Source organism: Schistocerca americana, chromosome 3 (genome assembly GCF_021461395.2).
Source record: "Schistocerca americana isolate TAMUIC-IGC-003095 chromosome 3, iqSchAmer2.1, whole genome shotgun sequence".
Taxonomy (NCBI): Eukaryota; Metazoa; Arthropoda; class Insecta; order Orthoptera; family Acrididae; genus Schistocerca; species Schistocerca americana.
Genome location: NC_060121.1, coordinates 817226607 through 817247895, shown reverse-complemented (window position 1 = coordinate 817247895; position 21289 = coordinate 817226607). Strand labels below are relative to the sequence as shown.

The window sequence follows — 21289 nt, the reverse complement described above, 5'->3', positions numbered from 1 at the left end:
GTTTTTGAAGAGTTTGAATGGTCTAGGTGGCGTCAATATGCGTCTGTATTGAAACGTATTGTCGACGGTCGTCCAGTTACTGTTAATGTGAAGAATAACCTGCTATGGTTATTACGCATCGTGGCTTGGTTATATTTGTATCGAACGAATTTAGTATAGGTGACGAAGCACTTATTTCCAGATTGGAAGTTATTCATGCTGATTCTCACATTTTGCATTGTCGTTTAATGAAGGATGAAGTGGACCCGCCGGACGCGTCGGATGTGGAGACCTCGCAAGAGGTTGTCAACATATCGTCGGATGAGGATGTACCAGATGTTTCGTGCTGCACGCCCACGGCGGTGGATATGCCGACGGACGAATCTAACTAGGCCCATCTTTGGTCGCATATGTAGGTGGCGTATTGAGTTTATCCAAACCGACGGTGTACGGTTTGGGTATGGTAAAATGTCCGCTGACTTGATTACGATGCCAACGTTACGAATGCTACAGCAGGCACCGTTCAACAGGGTGATTAACACTGCCTGAAATAGCAGAGAAACATTGATAGTTTCGTAAAATAAGATGCTGTCCACACTAGTCGGCCAATAAAACCTACTACGAGGATCACTGCACAAGTAAAGAAAGTTTTATCTCACGTGCTACGAAATTTTTCTCCAGCTCCATCACCATGTCAGAGTTCCTTTTAGATCACCTTAATAAAAATGGCTCTGAGCACTATGGGACTTAACATCTTAGGTCATCAGTCCCCTAGAACTTAGAACTACTTAAACCTAACTAACCTAAGGACATCACACACATCCATGCCCGAGGCAGGATTCGAATCTGCAACCGTAGCAGTCCCGCGGTTCCGGACTGCAGTGCCTAGAACCGCACGGCCACCGCGGCCGGCTCACCCTCATAGATCCTAGCGTCGGTATGACTAGCAGCAAGCAGGGATGGTCCTTCACTGTTAACATTTGCAGTTTTAAGATGTGTGGGAAAATTAACTATCACGTGAAGTGTGGAGTTCATAGTATAATACGGTTACTGGTTCATAGTACAATAAGGTTTCTTAATGCAAGAAAACTTTCGCCATATCAAAATTTACAAACAGGTAACTGAAGTTTATGGAACGTATTGAATGAAACTGCAGTTCGAACATTGTGCATCACGTTTAATGTTGGCCGAATAAATATTCATGATGAAGGATGGTCAGTTCGACCTTCAGTTGAGGAAAAATTCAACATGACAGGCGTTTCACTAATCGTGGACTGAGGTTGCGCTTTGCTGAAACTGCACAACCATTTATTTATCAAAATTTTGGTGCTATAGAAAAGTGTGTGCCAGGCGGTTTCCTCAGCTTTTGTCATATGAACTCAAAAACGTAATGAATGGGAGCTGCACTGACTTTTGTCACTCTGTACGACAAGGATGGTGAGGAGTTTCTGAACTAGATGGTTATTGGTGACGAGATCTGGGTTTCGCACGAAAGTCCTGTTAATGGAACGGCATAAGTAACGCTCTCCTAACAAAATCAAAAGCAGCCAAACAAATTCTGAGCACCAAACAGATTGTGATCACAGGTTTCTGAGTTCGAAGTGTTGTCCAGTTCATTGAATTTATGCCTACAGAAGAGATCAAAAGTGAAGCGACTTACTGTCAAATCTTTCAGCTACCATACCACGCCGTTCAAAACAAATTGCGTATATTGTTGTCCTGCGGCGTGTTGCTTCTTCACGATAAAGTTCACCAGTATTCTGGTGCGATGACGAAGGATTTACTTCGGCAGTTAAAACAGGATGTTTTCGAACATTCACCTTATAGTCTCGACTTAGACCGAGCGATTACCATTTTTTTTTCAATAAACGACGGACAGGACAGCACTACAGAAATGACAATGAACTGAAAACGGATATTAATGACTGACTCAACAACTTGGCGGCAGCTAAGTATGCAGTAGGCATAGGAAATCTTGTGGGGCGCTGGGCGCCCAAAAAAAAAAAAAAAAAAAAAAAAAAAAAAAAAAAAAAAAAAAAAAAAAAAAAAAAAAGACACTGTAAGACCACGGTAAGCTTTACAAACATTCTTCACACAATGAATAAAAAATCTAACATGACATTCGTTTTTCCCGAAGGCATCAATGATAGACTGATGTAATTGACGGTTGTGGTGACACATGAAAGGCTGTTTTGTTCACGCTCCCTTCCAAGAGATGACGTAGCCTGTGGTCTTATACTAATTACTTTATACGTGGTTTCAAACGGTGATATTAAGCTCTGGAACCCATATACGTAAATTCGATTTACGTACAGCTGATTGGGAAACATTGGGAAGTAGTATTTGAGTTGGAGACCCTGTTCAAAAGGTAGTTATATTTAAAAAATATTCTCATTTATTCATCGGTCTCAGTTGCATATTTTGAATTTCATGACATGCTTCGATCTCTCTGCATCATCTTCGTATCCAAAACAAAGTAAAGCTAAATATCTCTTGCCTAATATTTTACAATTAGTAGAAAATAATTGTACTTAAATGTAGAATTTACGTAAGAAACACCCCGTCTTCTTGTGTCAGGACCTCACATCAGAGTACTATGGTTTACAGTTACGATCAGTGTTTTAAATTGATATCTGGTGGAGATAGCGGAGGGAGGGGGGGGGGAGAGAAAGGGGTTAAGAGAGGATGGGGAAAATGTAGCGAGGGTGTTTCAGAGAGGGGAAAGAAAGCAGCTCTCCTTTCACGTGCTTGTCTCAGGACTACACTATCTCGACGTGGCTGTCTCGGAACTATATACTTTAAGTTTCTGGTGTTACGTCATCAGACTGTGTTCATGCTACCTTACTCGATTATACGGTGGGTTATCCATAATTTCTTGGGTCTACCCATTGGTGTACCACGTTTCTTTCGATTTGTGAAGTGCATTATTTTACGTTCCTAAAGATTTCAAAGAAGTGCTTAACCTTTTCACCACTTTTAAGTCTTAAAAAGATCTGACTAATATTCTTTCTGCATCATTTTAGCATTTTTCAGACGGTACAACCACAACATCAGCGAAATGTCTGACGCTACTATTAATATTATCTGCAAGTCCTTTAGTAGCAAGGGTTCCAACACACTTCGTTTAGCCACGCCTCAAGTTACTTCTGCATCTGTCCATTAAACTCCACCGAAGCTACACCCTTCCCACCCAGAACTCTCCCATCAAGTCATAAATGTTGTTTGACATCACATTTAATCATACTTTCATTAATAAATGCTGGACAGGTAGAGGGTTAAATATTTTTCAAAAGTCACGAGATACTGCATCTTGTCGAAGAGCTTGAGTTTCGCATGATCAATGTCTTCGGAATTCATGCTTATAGGCTTAGAGGTGGTGCTTCTTTTCTAGATACTTCATCATATTTGAGCTGAAATATGTCCCAAGATCCTACAATAACTGGACGTCAAAAATAATTTCTGCTACCCTTGCTATAGACAGGCATGACCTCTGCTTTCCTCCAACCATCAGCAATGGATACTTGACCAATAGGCGTCCCATAAAATTTCGACACTGAAATTTAATCACGAATGCTGTGAGGAACTTTTATTGTGAATACGTGTGGTTCATGCGCTACATTATTCTCTCGTTGTAGAAATATATCGGCATTTAATATCGTCAAGGTAAGTAAGTAGGGAAGCCAGGGAGTACCGGGGCAGACTGAAGATGTACATATTTTCGTGTGTAGGATGTGCTGCCAACGATTGGCTGTAAGTAGAACTACTTCAGACAGTTACTGCTCAAACTTGGGAGCCATGTTTGTTTGGTTTTCGTAAGCGTTGGATCGTAAAGTTTTCTTTGTGCTAATTTTTGCTCCTGCCTTGTAACGTCTGGCGAATTGGAAGCAAGAAAAGTTGTACCTACTTATTTACAATACGACTATTGTTAGTAGATGCTTAAAATATGTAGAATAATCTTTAGTTTCACGCAGTTAAATGTTTGTTTTCGTATCTCTGTTTAGTGGCCTTACCTCCATAACCTAAACCATGTACCGAGCGAGGTGGCGCAGTGGTTAGCACACTGGACTCGCATTCGGGAGGACGACGGTTCAATCCCGTCTCCGGCCATCGTGATTTAGGTTTTGCTGTTATTTCCCTAAATCGTTTCAGGCAAATGCCGGGATGGTTCCTTTGAAAGGGCACGGTCGATTTCCTTCCCAATCCTTCCCTAACCCGAGCTTGCGCTCCGTCTCCAATGACCTCGTTGTCGACGGGACGTTAAACACTAACCACCACCACCACCTAAACCATGTACCTGAGGCGGAATGGGAAGTATATAAGAGAAAAACAAATAGGCAGTCATGGTCTACTGACCCATGAACAATGCTATGGAGGCAGTTAATTCTGGCTATTGTGGGTATTTGAAGACTTCAAACCAATTTGAAGTTCCCCAGACTACTCTGGAAAGATACGTTAAAAAAAGAAGGGAAAACCCTGACTACAAAATTGATAAAATGGCTGGAAAGTTTAAAAACTTATTTACAGAAGAACAGGAACTTGAGCTCGTTAAGTACTTAAAAAGTATGGAGGCTAGGTTATTCATCTTAACAATCAAAGACTTGCGTAACTTAAGTTATCAGCTGGCTGTAAGAAATGGCATTGTTCATAGATTTAAAAATGAAATTGCAGGTGAAGACTGGACGAACGGATTCCTTAAAAGACATCCTACTTGATCTGTCCGCAAACCCGAAGCAACATCTGGTGCAAGAGCGATGGGTTTCAATAAAGTAGCTGTCGACAGGTTTCTTTCGTTACTAACAAATGTAATTGATAAACACAAACTAATGGCTACTCAAATATGTACCTATATATTTATTTTACAGGCGTTTCGGTTAACCCTAAAAACCAATCACAGATAATTGCTTGCAAGGGGAAACGTCAAACATCTGCAGAAAGGGGCAAAACTGTAACCTGCCTCATTTGTATGTCAGCAAGCGGAGCTTACATGCCTCCAATGCTTATTTTTCCACGAAAGAAGAAGCAGAATGAATTTGAGTTAGGACTGCCACCAGGAGGTTGGTCTGAGGTCCATAGCACCAGATAGATGACCACAGAGTCATTCTTTGTATGGTTTAGAAAATTTGTGGAATTTTCTAAGGCATCAAAAGACTTCCCAGTTCTTCTTATATTAGATGGCCACTCAACACATACCAGGAACAGTGACGTTATAGACTTCACAAGAGAGAGTGGCGTTTCGTTGCTGTGTTTACCACCATATTGCTCTCACAGACTTCAGCCGCTTGATGTTTCTTTTATGAGGCCATTAAGTCTTCAGTATAGTGATGAGCTTCGAAAATGGCTACGATACAACCCAGGGAAAGTCGCAACTCTCTTTCAAATTTCAACGCTTTTTGGTTCAGCTTTTATCAAAATTGCAACAATAAAAAGATTTCGAAGCTACTGGAATATGGCCCACGGACCCACACATATTCACCGATGCAGATTTCCTCCCGGCAGACACAACTGACATCGGACTTGAGAGGCCGTCAGATAAATAGGTTATTATATCTGGAGCTGAACAATTGGAATTGCCTTCACCTAGTACACCAGCTGAAAAAGACGATGCCAACAAGTTGTATGATCAAGCTGGCGAGGTTTCAGCGAACTGCCGTCTAAGAATGACAAAGTTATTGAGGCTAATTGTTCTAGTCCTGGGTACTCTTGGGTGACAACTGACAACACGGCCTTCTCATTTCATATTTCACCAGAAATTCTGATGCCCTGGCCAAAAGTTAACGAAAGCACGAAAAGGGCGAAACGGAAGAGGGGGAAGACCATTGTTTTAACTTATTCGCCGTACAAAGACAGTTAGAAGCCATTATTGAGGAAAAAGAGGAAAAAAACTTTGCCAAAGAAGAAAGATCAATTAGAAGCTATTTCCGAAACAGAATAAAATTAAGAATTCAAAAAGAAAAGGAAAGGGCCTGAAGATAAATGGAAAAAAGAAGGAGAGAGCATCCAATACTAATGAGAGTGATTACGAGGAAAGTTCTGACTGTGAATGTTTATATTGTGGTGAGTTTTATTCAAAGTCAGTTGAAGGTTCCATGTGCAAAAAAATGGGCACAATATTCTTGTGCAGGAATATATAGTGAAGATGGGTCTCTCCTCGTGTGTGAATTTTGTAAATAGCCTTAAGAAAAGGATACAACACATGAAAACCGTAGTTTGACATTAACATTCACTATAAACTGAATAAATACCGAGCAAGCCAATATTTTCTGCATTTCCGATAATTTTATACGGTTTTATAATCACTTGTACTTATCGTGCACGGGGAAGACTGGGGCAAATGATATACCTTTCTGTTTTTGAGTGAAAACAATATTCTTCTTTTATTTTATGGCAATGTTCTTGTATTTTTGTGATTAATACATCATAATGCGTTCATATAAAAATTGACAACTCTCTTATTTTACACTTTCGTACTTTTAATCAATGTTTTCAACTTTGTACCCCTTTCTACCTCTGGTTCCCCTACATTCATAGAAACTGACTGAATTTTCTCATGTTTCTTAAGCCAACATAGCTTAAACGTTCCTTTATTTAAAACAACGGGTTTCGACAGACTCTCATGTCATCTTCAGCTCGTATTTTTGTTACGAAACGTGTTCATTTTAAGTTGGACCTCACGCCAAGCCGTCATGTGGATAAAAAACAGCATATTACGAAAGATTTGTCTGACTTAAAAACAGATTGTCATTTCGAATGCATATATTTATTAAACTTTAAAACATACGAATAGGAGACTTTACACACATATTTACGAACCTCTGAAGTTCAGATTACAAATGTTCAATATATCCTCCATCGCTGACATGAACAATATCACATCGATACTTAAATTCGTCCCATACTCGGGGAAGCATGTCCTTTGTCACTGATGTTATGGCAGTACGAATCCTGTTCTTCAGCTCTTTTAGGTTATTTGGGAGTGGTGGTACATAAACGTTGTCTTTAATGAAACTCCACAGGAAGTAGTCAGAGGGTGTCAAATCCGGTGACCATGGAGCCCAGCGGAGACATCTTAAGTCGCCAGCTCCTTGACGACCAATCCAAGGGTTCGGTACAGTTTTATTCAGATATTCAGGAACTTGGCGACTAGTCTTGTTGAAAAATTATTGCAGCATCGGAAACAACTAGTTTTGTGACGTAGTGAAATACTGCTGACCGTTACCCGTGACGGAGAAGAATGGTCCGTAAACAGATGATCGGTATATCGCACTAAACACATTGACTTTGGTCGAATCTCGTACATGTTCAGTGGTTGAATGTGGCTTCTGTAGACCCCAAATTCGAACACTGTGTTTCTTTACCTGACCACTAACGTGGAAAGTCGCTTCATCATTGAACACGATGCGTTGTGCGAAAGTGTTATCATTGTCAATAGCACTAAGAATCTCGTTACAAAATGCCACTTGCTTGCGTTTGTCATCAGGCCGCAGATCCTGTAACAGATGTAACTTGTACGGCATCATAACCAACCGACGTCTCAAAACACGCCAAATTGTTGTTTTAGGTACTTGTAACTCTCGACTGGCACGACGAGTTGAATTTGAAGGAATACGTTGGAAAGCAGTTTGAATTCATGCAACATTTTCTTCAGGTCCAGGTCCATGGTCCAGGAACACTGGGGCGCCCAGGTCTCTTTCCTTTACATACACATACTGGTTACCATTTGCGAATGTTCCACCCATTCGGAGGATCAATTTGATACCTCAACCTAAAACGTCTTTTCCCTGTAATCACTCGAGAACATAAAATGATTTCTGCTACAAAGTAACCATATTAAATATATGACAGTTGCCAAGCAAAACAGAAAGCAACTGACACCTAGCGGCTGTTAATATAAACTAGACTATGTATTCGTTTCTCGAACAGCCGAACTGAGATCAACGATCGATAGTTTGGACAAATTAATACTTTGTAATACGTATATTCTTTTGAAACACCCTATTTTTAAAAACATAAAACACCTTGTGCATATTACCACGTCCATGTACAAAAAAGGCCCGTGTAAATATAAAAGAAATGCAGTGAAACTACAGAAACGAAGAACTGAAATGGATTTACCATCTTTTTACAATGAAAAATATGAAAAATATGTTTATAGAAGACATTAAAGTGACAGCCGCAACATCACTTCACAGCTGTGCACGTTTAAGGATATTCGGAGTCATCTGGAAGTTCGAATATCGATGTCGCCAACTTTATAGTTGATGTCGTCCTTGTGTGTGGTTTTGTTTCATAGACCTTGCTCTTCAAGTGTCCCCACAGGAAAAATATCACATGTTGTGATGTCCGGCGAAAGTGGTGGCTATAAATGTTTGCTGACAGTTCGTTCCTCAGTGAAGATACACTCCTGGAAATTGAAATAAGAACACCGTGAATTCATTGTCCCAGGAAGGGGAAACTTTATTGACACATTCCTGGGGTCAGATACATCACATGATCACACTGACAGAACCACAGGCACATAGACACAGGCAACAGAGCATGCACAATGTCGGCACTAGTACAGTGTATATCCACCTTTCGCAGCAATGCAGGCTGCTATTCTCCCATGGAGACGATCGTAGAGATGCTGGATGTACTCCTGTCGAACGGCTTGCCATGCCATTTCCACCTGGCGCCTCAGTTGGACCAGCGTTCGTGCTGGACGTGCAGACCGCGTGAGACGACGCTTCATCCAGTCCCAAACATGCTCAATGGGGGACAGATCCGGAGATCTTGCTGGCCAGGGTAGTTGACTTACACCTTCTAGAGCACGTTGGGTGGCACAGGATACATGCGGACGTGCATTGTCCTGTTGGAACAGCAAGTTCCCTTGCCGGTATAGGAATGGTAGAACGATGGGTTCGATGACGGTTTGGATGTACCGTGCACTATTCAGTGTCCCCTCGACGATCACCAGTGGTGTACGGCCAGTGTAGGAGATCGCTCCCAACACCATGATGCCGGGTGTTGGCCCTGTGTGCCTCGGTCGTATGCAGTCCTGATTGTGGCGCTCACCTGCACGGCGCCAAACACGCATACGACCATCATTGGCACCAAGGCAGAAGCGACTCTCACCGCTGAAGACGACACGTCTCCATTCGTCCCTCCATTCACGCCTGTCGCGACACCACTGGAGGCGGGCTGCACGATGTTGGGGCGTGAGCGGAGGACGGCCTAACGGTGTGCGGGACCGTAGCCCAGCTTCATGGAGACGGTTGCGAATGGTCCTCGCCGATACCCCAGGAGCAACAGTGTCCCTAATTTGCTGGGAAGTGGCGGTGCGGTCCCCTACGGCACTGCGTAGGATCCTACGGTCTTGGCGTGCATCCGTGCGTCGCTGCGGTCCGGTCCCAGGTCGACGGGCACGTGCACCTTCCGCCGACCACTGGCGACAACATCGATGTACTGTGGAGACCTCACGCCCCACGTGTTGAGCAATTCGGCGGTACGTCCACCCGGCCTCCCGCATGCCCACTATACGCCCTCGCTCAAAGTCCGTCAACTGCACATGCGGTTCACGTCCACGCTGTCGCGGCATGCTACCAGTGTTAAAGACTGCGATGGAGCTTCGTATGCCACGGCAAACTGGCTGACACTGACGGCGGCGGTGCACAAATGCTGTGCAGCTAGCGCCATTCGACGGCCAACACCGCGGTTCCTGGTGTGTCCGCTGTGCCGTGCGTGTGATCATTGCTTGTACAGCCCTCTCGCAGTGTCCGGAGCAAGTATGGTGGGTCTGACACACCGGTGTAAATGTGTTCTTTTTTCCATTTCCAGGAGTGTATAAAGGACTCGTTCCTGGGATACCTTAGACTTGCGAGCTGTTGCCCCATCTTGCTGGAAAACGCGGTATTGTCTTTCATTTTCAGCAATTTGAGCTCAGAATGTATCATAAACTTCCATATATGCAACTACGTTGAAGGTAGCGTTAAGGAATGTCGATCCAAGTATACGCGTTCCTATTACACCGCACAAAACCTCGATTTTTTAGGGTTCTCCGTTGCTCGGCACCTCGTATTCTGAGAATTGACGTGACTGGGAAGATGAAACATGCTTCGTCATTCATGATGTAATGGAAAGGGTCTAACAAACTATCGCTGATATTACTCAAATGTAAAACTTTTCAATATCCGCTGGAAACTTCTGCTACTGACGTGCATCTTATGGGCCATAGCACACCCGTTTACATAAGCTGGACATATTCTAAACATTTAAAATCCACCAGTTGGATTTTCAACGTTTAGAATATGTCCAGCTTATGTAAACAGATGTACTCCTGAGTACTATGTTTTGTGACATAATAGTCATCCGTGAGCATTTTGTACGAATATTCCATGGTCATTTGCACAAGGTGCTTTATATTTTCAAATACTTTAGTTGGGACAAAATTCTGTAATGTGCCGTTTCTTGCCCACGTGATAACTAGGCGTGAGATCTTACTTAAAATGAACGTGTTTTATAACAGAAAGATTTTTTAAGACTTGAAGATAACAGCAGAGTCTGTCGAAACCGGTTGTTTTAAACAAAGAAATATTTATGCGATCTTCGCTTTGGAAAGGTTTAAGCATTCATAAAAACATTTCTGATTTTGATTTGTAAACTAAAGTTAGTGATTTACATAAAAAAATGGGTAACACCCAAAGTAATCCATGACAGAGAATCTTCTGCGTTTTAATAGTGTATTATGAACTATGTGTAACGTAATATACATTTGAACAGCAGCAATCGTTTGTGTGTGTGTGTGTGTGTGTGTGTGTGTGTGTGTGTGTGTACTTGTGTCTGTGTGTATGTGTCTGTCAAGCTTAATAATGGCATTTAACACAGCCTCAGTGGCTGTGTGAATTTGAATTAATAATTAAAGAATTTTAAAAAAACGACTAGTTGTTGTCGTAATGGAAAGCACACAATCGAAGAGCGGGCTGTTCTTAATTGAAGAACACTCTTAGGAACAATACATGCGAGGATATGATATTGTACTTCCACGTCTTCGAGAGACTGGAAAGTATTTCGTGTGAGATCAGTCGGAATGTGGATGACGGAAAATGTTCATAGTAAGCATACTTTAGATGAAATTAGTAAAAGACAGCCCCGATCGCACAGTCATACGACTGATTTCGGTCACTAGTAGTAGGCCATCCTCAGATAATGCACCATCCGGCTAACGATGGTGACTCATGGAACAGATGTGCTGATCCCAGATCGCAAGCAGCAGTTTTGTGACTGCACATGCCTGCACTCAGATCTGCTACATATCACCGCGTATCCTTCTCTACAGATCAAGCACACCTCCGACGCTGCTTTCTGTGTTGAGATGTCGACGTCCAACACCTATTCGTCTGCTCTTTCACCGTCATCCAACTATTTTCCGTATATTCCCAACACAGTAGCACGCGGACGGCCTACCAACTTCGCCGTTTCCGAGATGCTCATTCCCGGGGTAGGGTCATAAGAAGCCACCCTTCGTCAAAGTCGCTTACGTCAGTGCATTTCTCCATTTACGGCCTGTGTCGGCGCTAGAGTGATTCTCCGCCTATACACCTTCCTCACTCCGTCACACGTTCCCAGTGCTGCAAGACGGCTTCAGTCTCGTAGCTGACAGAGTTCGTACGTTTTGGCTCGGCAGTGTACACGTGTGGCTGGGTCCATTTTATTTGAATTCCATCGACTTTGTTACTCGATATGCAAGTCGTGGCATTTCTATACTTTCTAGTTAAGTGTGTTTCCAGTTCGGAACAGTTTAAAGCATGGTACGCAAGTTAAAGACCAGCTAGATAGAGAGTTGTCGAGAGTTAATGTTTCACTCGGCAGCGGACTGCCCTCTCAGTTTAAAACAGTGTGTCGGAATGGGACTAGAACTCTTTGTTAGGGTCACTGACGGCGAAAAGGCGTGGTTCGGGAACAGAATGCATGTCGAGCACACAATTTTAATCTGCCATGGACTTTCAGATACAGCTGCAGAATGAAATTTTAATTTTGGAGACAATTTCCTCTGATGTGGCTCAGCCGTTTCTCCGTAATAGCTGTGCCGTCCAGAGGGTATATCGATGGTTACTTTGGTATCGATATACCTGTGGTTACAAGTTACGAAGATCTTAGGGGACCGTCAGAGGCCAGAGGGATTCTGAACTGAGTGAAAATGTGGAGCAGGGAGTCCCTGGCAGTGCTGCTGTAGCCGTTGGAGAAAATTGGGCCGATGAGTGCTGACAGTGGCGGCCGATGTCTGGACGGCACGGAGTGAAGGCACGTGCAGTTCTGGTAATGTTGACATAGTCTGGAGCAAGTCAGAGCTACTTAGTACTAGTGGAATTACAAACAATATGAGAAGCTCACTTTGGAAGTACATAAGTATCTAGCCCGTGGAGTTTCACTCGCCTTGCAGTGGACTAACAGTGTCACAGTAGTGCGAGTTACCTTGCGTAAGTGCGTATGCCATAGTGCTTAGTATAACTTTATTGTTTGAATGTGTGTGATGTAACATATTGAGACCCTGTTATGTACAAGTAGTGCTCGTTAACCTTGATGAGTGAAATCTTAGGCCGCGTGTAGCAGCAACCATTTCCAGTATCTAAATATCTTGCCCTTGGAGGCGTTTCTTGATTAGTGCGCAGTGTTAACATATTTTGTTACCGAGTCTAACTGTCGTAAGTTTAGACTGACAATTGCTTCATTTCCATTAGATTTATGGACCTGATCTTCGGACGGAGTTTGTTAAAGTTCAGACACGCTCGCAGTGACTGTATAGGCGCAGGACTGTGTCCACTGATGTCAATACTTTGTACTAAGTTTATTGTATTCTGTCCTTTTTATTTTACTTAATTACTGTAATTTGTTGTGGGCTCTCGTTTGCTTGCGAAAGCACATTTGTAAATTGAAAAGTGTCAATTGCGCCAAGGTGACTGTTGATCGTAGGGTCCGTTCCAATTTGTATATCGTCCTCACCATTATGAATTGCAGTGCGACGTATTCTCTGGTAGTTGGTACTGATAACTGTAACTAAGGTGCTTGTGTATAGGCTTGAGGCTCGGGTCCAGCTGACACGGTGACTAATTTGGTTCATTGAATAGCATTATCTTGAGGATTTTAAGTTTAACTAATATCATTTCAGCAGTAAGCGTTGAACCACCTCAGATGAAACTTACGCCTTAATAAAAATTTCTTCTGTTATTTCATAATGGCACTAAAGTTATTGGCATTAAGCCTTTATTGCTAACGCTCTCGTGTGTAATAGTGATTACTCCAAAATTTTGAAGGATTCCTTTAATGTATACCCTGTATTTCACATTTGGCGTTGTGTGTCTGAGAGATAGCATTGCCCATTAAAGGTTTCTCGTTCTATCTATTGAGGAGCGGGCGGTGTTATACTATTTTCCACACCTGACACTGGTCTAAGTTGTTTGAATAAGATTAAGAAGGGACGACTTATTCTCTTTAATGACGCTGCATCTCACGGCCAGTTAATCTATGATTTGAGATTATTTTAACTAAAGGACTGCGTTTCTTTAAACTCTGCGGTGGCGTACATCGCGTCTAAGGAATATTATACCTTTCGAATTCTGTTTAAGTAAATTTCTGTTTTCTTACAAGTGCCATGCGTCACGCTTAGCCACGGTCTCTATCTTCGTTCTGTTCAAGAAATTCCTGTTTCTTAAGAGTGACATATCTCATGTTCGGCTATTTGGTCCAGACTGTAGCACCTAGAACGGCTCGACCAATCCGGCCGGCTCGCTATTTGGCATCTTTGATGCGGTTTAGGTAAAATCTCATCTTTCTACAAGGTGACATATGTCATGTTTTGATAAATAACACTTTCATGCTTTTAAAATAAACGCACATTTTATATAACGACAACGATGCAGTTAGAAAATGGTTCAAATGGCTCTGAGCACTATGCGACTTAACTTCTGAGGTCATCAGTCGCCTAGAACTTAGAACTAATTAAACCTAACTAACCTAAGGACATCACACACATCCATGCCCGAGGCAGGATTCGAACCTGCGACCGTAGCGGTCACGCGGTTCCAGACTGAAGCGCCTTTAACCGCACGGCCACACCGGCCGGCAATGCAGTTAGAGTAGATGTGCATTTTGTTTGAGGAACACAAGTGTCCCTCTGTGTTTTGGAACATGAGAGCATAGTAATGTTTGATTGGTTTAGGTCAGTGATCTGGATAGTGTGGTAGATGTTTCCATTAAAGAGATCTTTTAACGATTTTGTAAAAATTATTTATACCAAGGAAGAAATGATAGGAAAGAAAAATATACCCGCTGCCCAGCCAATTCAGTATAGTTCGTTACGGGACTGCTAATGGAGCAAGTTATGTAGGAGAATGTCTGTCAAGTATACAGAGTAGGAAGTATGTACTGGCCTGCGGAAGTAACCCTGTAAAGCTAGGGTGTGACATTACTCGATAGGTCATTCGGTAAGAGTATTCACAGTGGAAGGTTGACCTAGTAGATAGTGTCGGAAGTTCCATGCGGCTTTTCGCGGATGATGCTCTGGTGTAAAGAGAAGTTGCAGCATTAGAAAATTGTAGCGAAATGCAGGAAGATCTGCAGCGGATAGGCACTTGCTGCAGGGAGTGGCTACTGACCCTTAACACAGATAAACGTAATGTATTGCGAATACATAGAAAGAAGGATTCTTTATTGTATGATTATATGATAGCGGAACAAACACTGTTAGCAGTTACTTCTGTAAAATATCTAGGAGTATGCGTGCGAAACGGTTTGAAGTGGAATGATCATATAAAATTAATTGTTGGTAAGTCGGGTACCAGGTTGAAATTCATTGGGAGAGTCCTTAGGAAACGTAGTCATCAACAAAGGAGGTGGCTTACAAAACACTGGTTCGACCTATATGAGTATTGCTCATCAGTGTGGGATCCGTACCAGGTCGGGTTGACGGAGGAGATAGAGAAGATACAAAGAAGAGCGGCGCGTTTCGTCACAGGGTTATTTGGTAACCGTGTCAGCGTTACGGAGATGTTTAGCAAAGTCCAGAGGCAGACTCTGGAAGAGTAGCTTGCTGTGCAGGTTTCGAGAGGGTGCGTTTCTGGATGAGGTATCGAATGTATTGCTTCCCCCTACTTATACCTCCCGAGGAGGTGACGAATGTAAAATTAGAGAGGTTCGAGAGCGCACGGAGGTTTTCCGACAGTCGTTCTTCCCGCGAACCATACGCGACTGGAACAGGAAAGGGAGGTAATGACAGTGGCACGTAAAGTTCCCTCCGCGACACACCGTTGGGTGGCCTGCGGAGTATAAATGTAGATGTAGATGTAGATGTAGAAGGTTCTGGGTTTGAGTTCAGGTCCGATTGCTAGCTTTAATGTGACAGTAAGTTTCAAGAGGTTGTCGGTCTGCGTGGAATGCACCGTGGCGTGACGTGGCAGGTGCAAAACAGTGAAGCAGCGGCGGCAGGCGGCGCGTCGCGGGGTCTCGTGGAGCGCCGAGCGCCTCTATATATAGACGGGCTGGTCCTCTCCGGGAATAGCGCCTTGGCCCCACGCGCCGCCGTCTTCCCTAGCTGTGACCTGCGCTACGGCTGCGGTGCCGCTGTACACTCTCCTCTGCACACTTGTAAACGTACACAGAGTCAACGGACACTCTTTCTACAGTGACCTAGAGAAACACAGCAACCAGTTACACTTTGTATAGTTTTCCTTACGCCAAGACGCGTTTCGGGTTTTCACTCATCTTCAGTTGGCGTTGTACATTTATTATTATTAAGGCTTGAGCGCTACTGGGCCACACGGTGTACAACATGGGATTCTGAATAAGATTTGTTTTAGCTTTCTTTTGCTGCCGTATTACTTCAGATCTCCTACAATGGGCTCTTGTTCGCTCGTCAGATCGAATTTGGTTTTTGTATCTTACGCACAGTAAAGTCGTGTATTTTCTGGCTATGTATTCTACTGTCTTGCACATCAAGTTACCTTATTCCCGCTTCCTTGAGAGCTTCCTTTACGACACCAGTCCATTTTATTGCTTTTGCTATTGCGAGTTCTTTGGAATTCTAAATGGGGAGAAGTCTTCCGAAGTAAGAGTGATTTCAGGTGTGCCGCAGGGGAGTGTCATAGGACCGTTGCTATTCACAATATACATAAATGACTTTGTGGATGACATCGGAAGTTCACTGAGGGGTTTTGCGGATGATGCTGTGGTATATCGAGAGGTTGCAACAATGGAAAATTGTACTGAAACGCAGAAGGATCTGCAGCGAATTGACGCATGGTGCAGGGAATGGCAATTGAATCTCAATGTAGGCAAGTGTAATGTGCTGCGAATACATAGAAAGAAAGATCCCTTATCATTTAGCTACAATATAGCAGGTCAGCAACTGGAAGCAGTTAATTCCATAAATTATCTGGGAGTACGCAGGAGTGATTTAAAATGGAATGATCATATAAAGTTGATCGTCGGTAAAGCAGATGCCAGACTGAGATTTATTGGAAGAATCCTAAGGAAATGCAATCCGAAAACAAAGGAAGTAGGTTACAGTACGCTTGTTCGCTCACTGCTTGAATACTGCTCAGCAGTGTGGGATCCGTACCAGATAGGGTTGATAGAAGAGATAGAGAAGATCCAACGGAGAGCAGTGAGCTTAGTTACAGGATGATTTAGTAATCGCGAAACCCTTACGGAGATGATAGATGAACTCCAGTGGAAGACTCTGCAGGAGAGACGCTCAGTGGCTCGGTACGGGCTTTTGTTGAAGTTTCGAGAACATACCGAGGAGCCAAGCAGTATATTTCTCCCTCCTACGTATATCTCGCCAAGAGACCATGAGGATAAAATCAGAGAGATTAGAATGGTTTAAATGGCTCTGAGCACTATGGGACTCAACTTCTGAGGTCATCAGTCCCCTAGAACTTAGAACTACTTAAACCTAACTAAGCTAGGGACATCACACACATCCATGCCCGAGGCAGGATTCGACCCTGCGACCGTAGCGGTCGCTCGGTTCCAGACTGTAGCGCCTAGAACCGCACGGCCACTCCGGCCGGCGAGAGATTAGAGCCCAGACAGAGGCATACCGACAATCCTTCTTTCCACGAACAATACGAGACTGAAATAGAAGGGAGAACCGATAGAGCTACTCAAGGTACCCTCCGCCACACACCGTCAGGTGGCTTGCGGAGTATGGTTGTAGATGTAGATGTAGATTACATGACCCGTATAACTAATCTGGTTGGTTTCATTCTCTGAATACGCCTGCAGAATTTTAGCCTTCGGCTTTTATTTTTATTTATTTTTTTCATATCAGTTACACGTTGGTGTTCTTTTCTCTTTCGTCTCTCTTCTGTTTTTTGTATTTTGTCAAGGTCTCTCTTCCTGCTTTTAAAAAAAAGTGTACATCTGCATAAGGAAAGTCTGTTTGATGACCGAACTGTAGTGTCTCAGTCGGGTGTATTTTGAAACGTAATTTTTGTTACAGATGACTCTTGGAAGCCCGAAAGCTGCTTCCATTTATGACAACGGATTTCGTAATTAATCTTTTACAGGCCAGTTTCTTGAGTGGTTGTACCAAAATATTTCTACTGAATACTCTCTCGATTTTCCTGCACTTATTCTTTCGATTTTAGATTCTATAACGTTTCCTAGCAAAACATGCTTTATAACTATGCAATTACAATGTTATTTATATATAGACACTGATTACGTCTGTGGACTCTGAATAATAATAGAATAGAGTTCTCCAATTTTTTTTTCTGTACACTGGTTTACTTTGGTTAATTGTATGTGCTAAAATATGTTGTTGCGAACAAATGAGATTAATTATTATAATACTGGAACTGGCTTCTTATTAAATGAACATTGTTTTGTCACTGTAACTCAGTAGAATGCACAACATCTCTGCTACAACTATCGTAAAAATGTTCTGAAATTATTTCTGTTATAAAAAATAATGAAGTTACCGTACGCAATGCTTAAAGAACCTCAAGCCTTGCAGTGGATTTTTCGTCGACATTAATTATTAATCAGTACCACGGCTAACACTAGAGCATAAGACAATCATTATTAACCAGAAAATGATTTTTCTATAACTTTTACCAGTCTAGAGTTTTGCACAGCAAGATTTCCTTTTGAAACATGAAAGTATTTTAACTTAGACTCTGTTAAAGTTTAAAATGTTAACAGCCCGCTTCCGCCTGTGAAACACAACACAAAATCGGCTGCTTTGTACTGCGATCTCCAACTGCTGTAATAAACAACTTTAAATTCACTTTTTACGTGACCGCTTATTGCGGTATGATTGCCCTAATTACCAGATTTGAATCTGCCGCGGCGGCGGCTCGTTCCGCCCTGTCGCAGCTCTACACCACGATCACTGCTTAAAAAGCTGAAAATGTCTTAAATAAATGGCTAAAACACCAGGGAAGATTCCTAATAATACCATATAAGTTCTCATTAAATAACTATATTTAAAACTCTAATAATAACAATTTTACACACCTTTCTTTATAATCAGCGCCTAATGGCGCCCTGCTTACAATCTTGACAAATGAAAGCTACCTATGAGTTAAACATAGCGTCACAGGTTCCTCCTCTCTACGTGACTCCAAGAAGACGACAACGACATTATTATTCTTACACTACCATTTATACAATCGCTGATTGTCATGAAATCTCTGTGTTTTTCTTCATTAATTCAAATCTGTGGCGGTTTCAGAACTCGCCGACACAGATATTATTTCACAAATCCAGTATGTAATCCTTCACAAATACAAAATATAACTTCATTGTCCACAGACGTAATCAATGCCTATATATAAATAAAACTGTAATTGTATAGTTATAAAGCATGTTTTACCAGGAAACGTTATAGTTTGAGTTTGTTGCTCGACACCTTTCCTAACTCCTGTTATAATTTCGCAATGTTCATAAGTTTATCCACTAAATTTTTCCTTACATTTTGTGTCTTTTAGTGATTCACTACTAAGTGCAGTAGTTTTGGAGCTCAGAGTTTGTTCAGTTTGGAAGCGGGACTTACGGTCCACTGAGTCATAAAGCCTTTTTAAAATCTACGAGGGTAAAAACTACTACCTCATTGTCGATTTTTGATGCCTGAGAATTACTTTCAGGTCCAACATATTTTCTGGGTAAGATTTGTTTCGTCTGAAACCTGCTTGATAGTAGGTGCCATGTTTATATCTTCAAAATACACCGGTTTTACAGAATTCTTTTGACCACTGCAACTGTCCTGCACAAAACAAAAATTAATTTATCCATCGCGCCTCCATAGTTCTATATATACGTTCGATTAATAGCCAGGTACGCTTACTTTTATTATGTAAATTGTATCCTCTTCCTCTACAGTTATGTGCATAGCACACAGCTTCAGTGATGAACCACAGCATTTGCTATGTGACCATTTTTATTTCGCAAATTGCGTATTAGTACAGAGATGTATTACAAGTGTGTAAAATTTGTGTTATTACTTCTTACATGTTAAGTATGCATCATTGTCTTTCTGTTAATTTACTCATAATTCTGGTAACGACGTCCAATCACTACAGCATCTGGTAGATAATCATTCACGTTAATTACAGATAAACTCGTTTTGTACGAAAATATTTATTCCAGTGAAACAATCATCTTTCAGTCACACACATAATTACATCGGGTAAATGGAATCTCCCTTTGCGTCAAATATATAATTATATTATCATAAAATGACAATAATTATGTACGTGATGGTGAGGTAATCGTCTCGTGACTTGAAGATGACCGCTCCACTGAAACTTGTTGCCCGTAAATAAACATAGAGCTTTTGGTGATTTCATGTTGCCGGTCTTTAAATTTGTTTTGTATAATTAATCGGAGTAGTAAAACTACGTCTTAAATAACCTAGCGCGACTCATTGTATATTAACCTATTTTTTTATATGGAGGAACGTATCAACTTTTAAAGCCGAAAATATTAAGCGTATAAACGTAGCTGACTTCAGAAGCAGTTTCGAATGTATATGAAAAGCGTAACTTAATTTGAGATGTAATTTCCTACGTATACAAAAAAATTAAACATGTGGGCCACTTGCGGAATTGGCCGCAGCATCAGTGCATCACTGAAGTGAGTGTTATTTAAATAAAAAAGGTGTAATTTGCTAAATAAAGTGCACCTACCTATTGAGTAAACGTAAATAAGGAACTTGGGAAAAGTTATGTTGCATTTTGTAAAGGGAAGTTGTAGTGTACAGAAGACAGTCTATACAGCGTTGTATAGCTGAAGATATACTACTCCAACCGAAGAAGCAAGAAAACCTAGAAACGTATTGGCATAAATAATGCTATACAGAATGTGGCTGGCTGCAGAAATTCTTCAAGTAATTTAACCCACAGTTACTGGGTTCAATAACTATTAACATAGATAAATTAATGGAATGGACAGTGTCTTGATAACAAGTTATAACATCATGAATTAAAAAAATAAAGATAAATGTAATGGAGTTCTTTGCGATAAGTCAGTGATGCTGACGATGGATGCCGTTATTTTGGCAGAAAAATAACGACTGCCGCCTTAAAAATATATAAAACGAGTAACAACAGCAATACAGCTTTTATGAGAAAAAGAAATAAGTCGATTCTGATTATAAGTGCCCGTGTTGGAAATTTTTCCTGATGATATACACCCTCGGTGCTGTATTGTACGCCGTTGAAACATGAACGATAAAACATTAGCAAGCAGGCTTAGCACAGTGTGTCGCGTCGAATGGCACGGTTGTTTTCTCTGTTTCCAGAGATGCATTTTGAGCTGCAGCCGCCAAAGGACAGAGTGCGAGGGCGCGGTGACTGGTGCGGGCGACCCCGTGACCGAGCTGACAGCAAGCTCAGACGGCGGGTCACCAGTGGTAGCAACTGTTCTGGAGGCCAGCGCCTTCGCCGTTGTGGAAGCTGTGGATGGACCAGATTGGGGTGTTGGCAAAGTAGGGATAGGAAAAACCGACCGGTTAAATCCTAAAAAATGGTTCAAATGGCTCTGAGCACTATGGGACTTAACATCTGTGGTCATCAGTCCCCTAGAACTTAGAACTACTTAAACCTAACTTACCTAAGGACATCACACACATCCATGCCCGAGGCAGGATTCGAACCTGAGACCGTAGCAGTCGCGCGGTTCCGGACTGCGCGCCTAGAACCGCTAGACCACCGCGGCCGGCGGTTAAATCCTATACCGGTATTTTAGTTCCGAGTAAACGGTATTTTTCGCTATTTATTTGGCCTCTGTTATAACAAGCGTTTTTTCTTTTTTTAGTTTTCGCTAGGAATCTGGT

At 42.0% G+C, this 21289-nt stretch overlaps 1 protein-coding gene across 1 annotated transcript in view; it reads right to left on the bottom strand.

The window, feature by feature from the left end:
- Positions 1-21289, bottom strand: part of LOC124606420 — an 87664-nt gene that overhangs the window by 38220 nt on the left and 28155 nt on the right. The window lies entirely within an intron of this gene.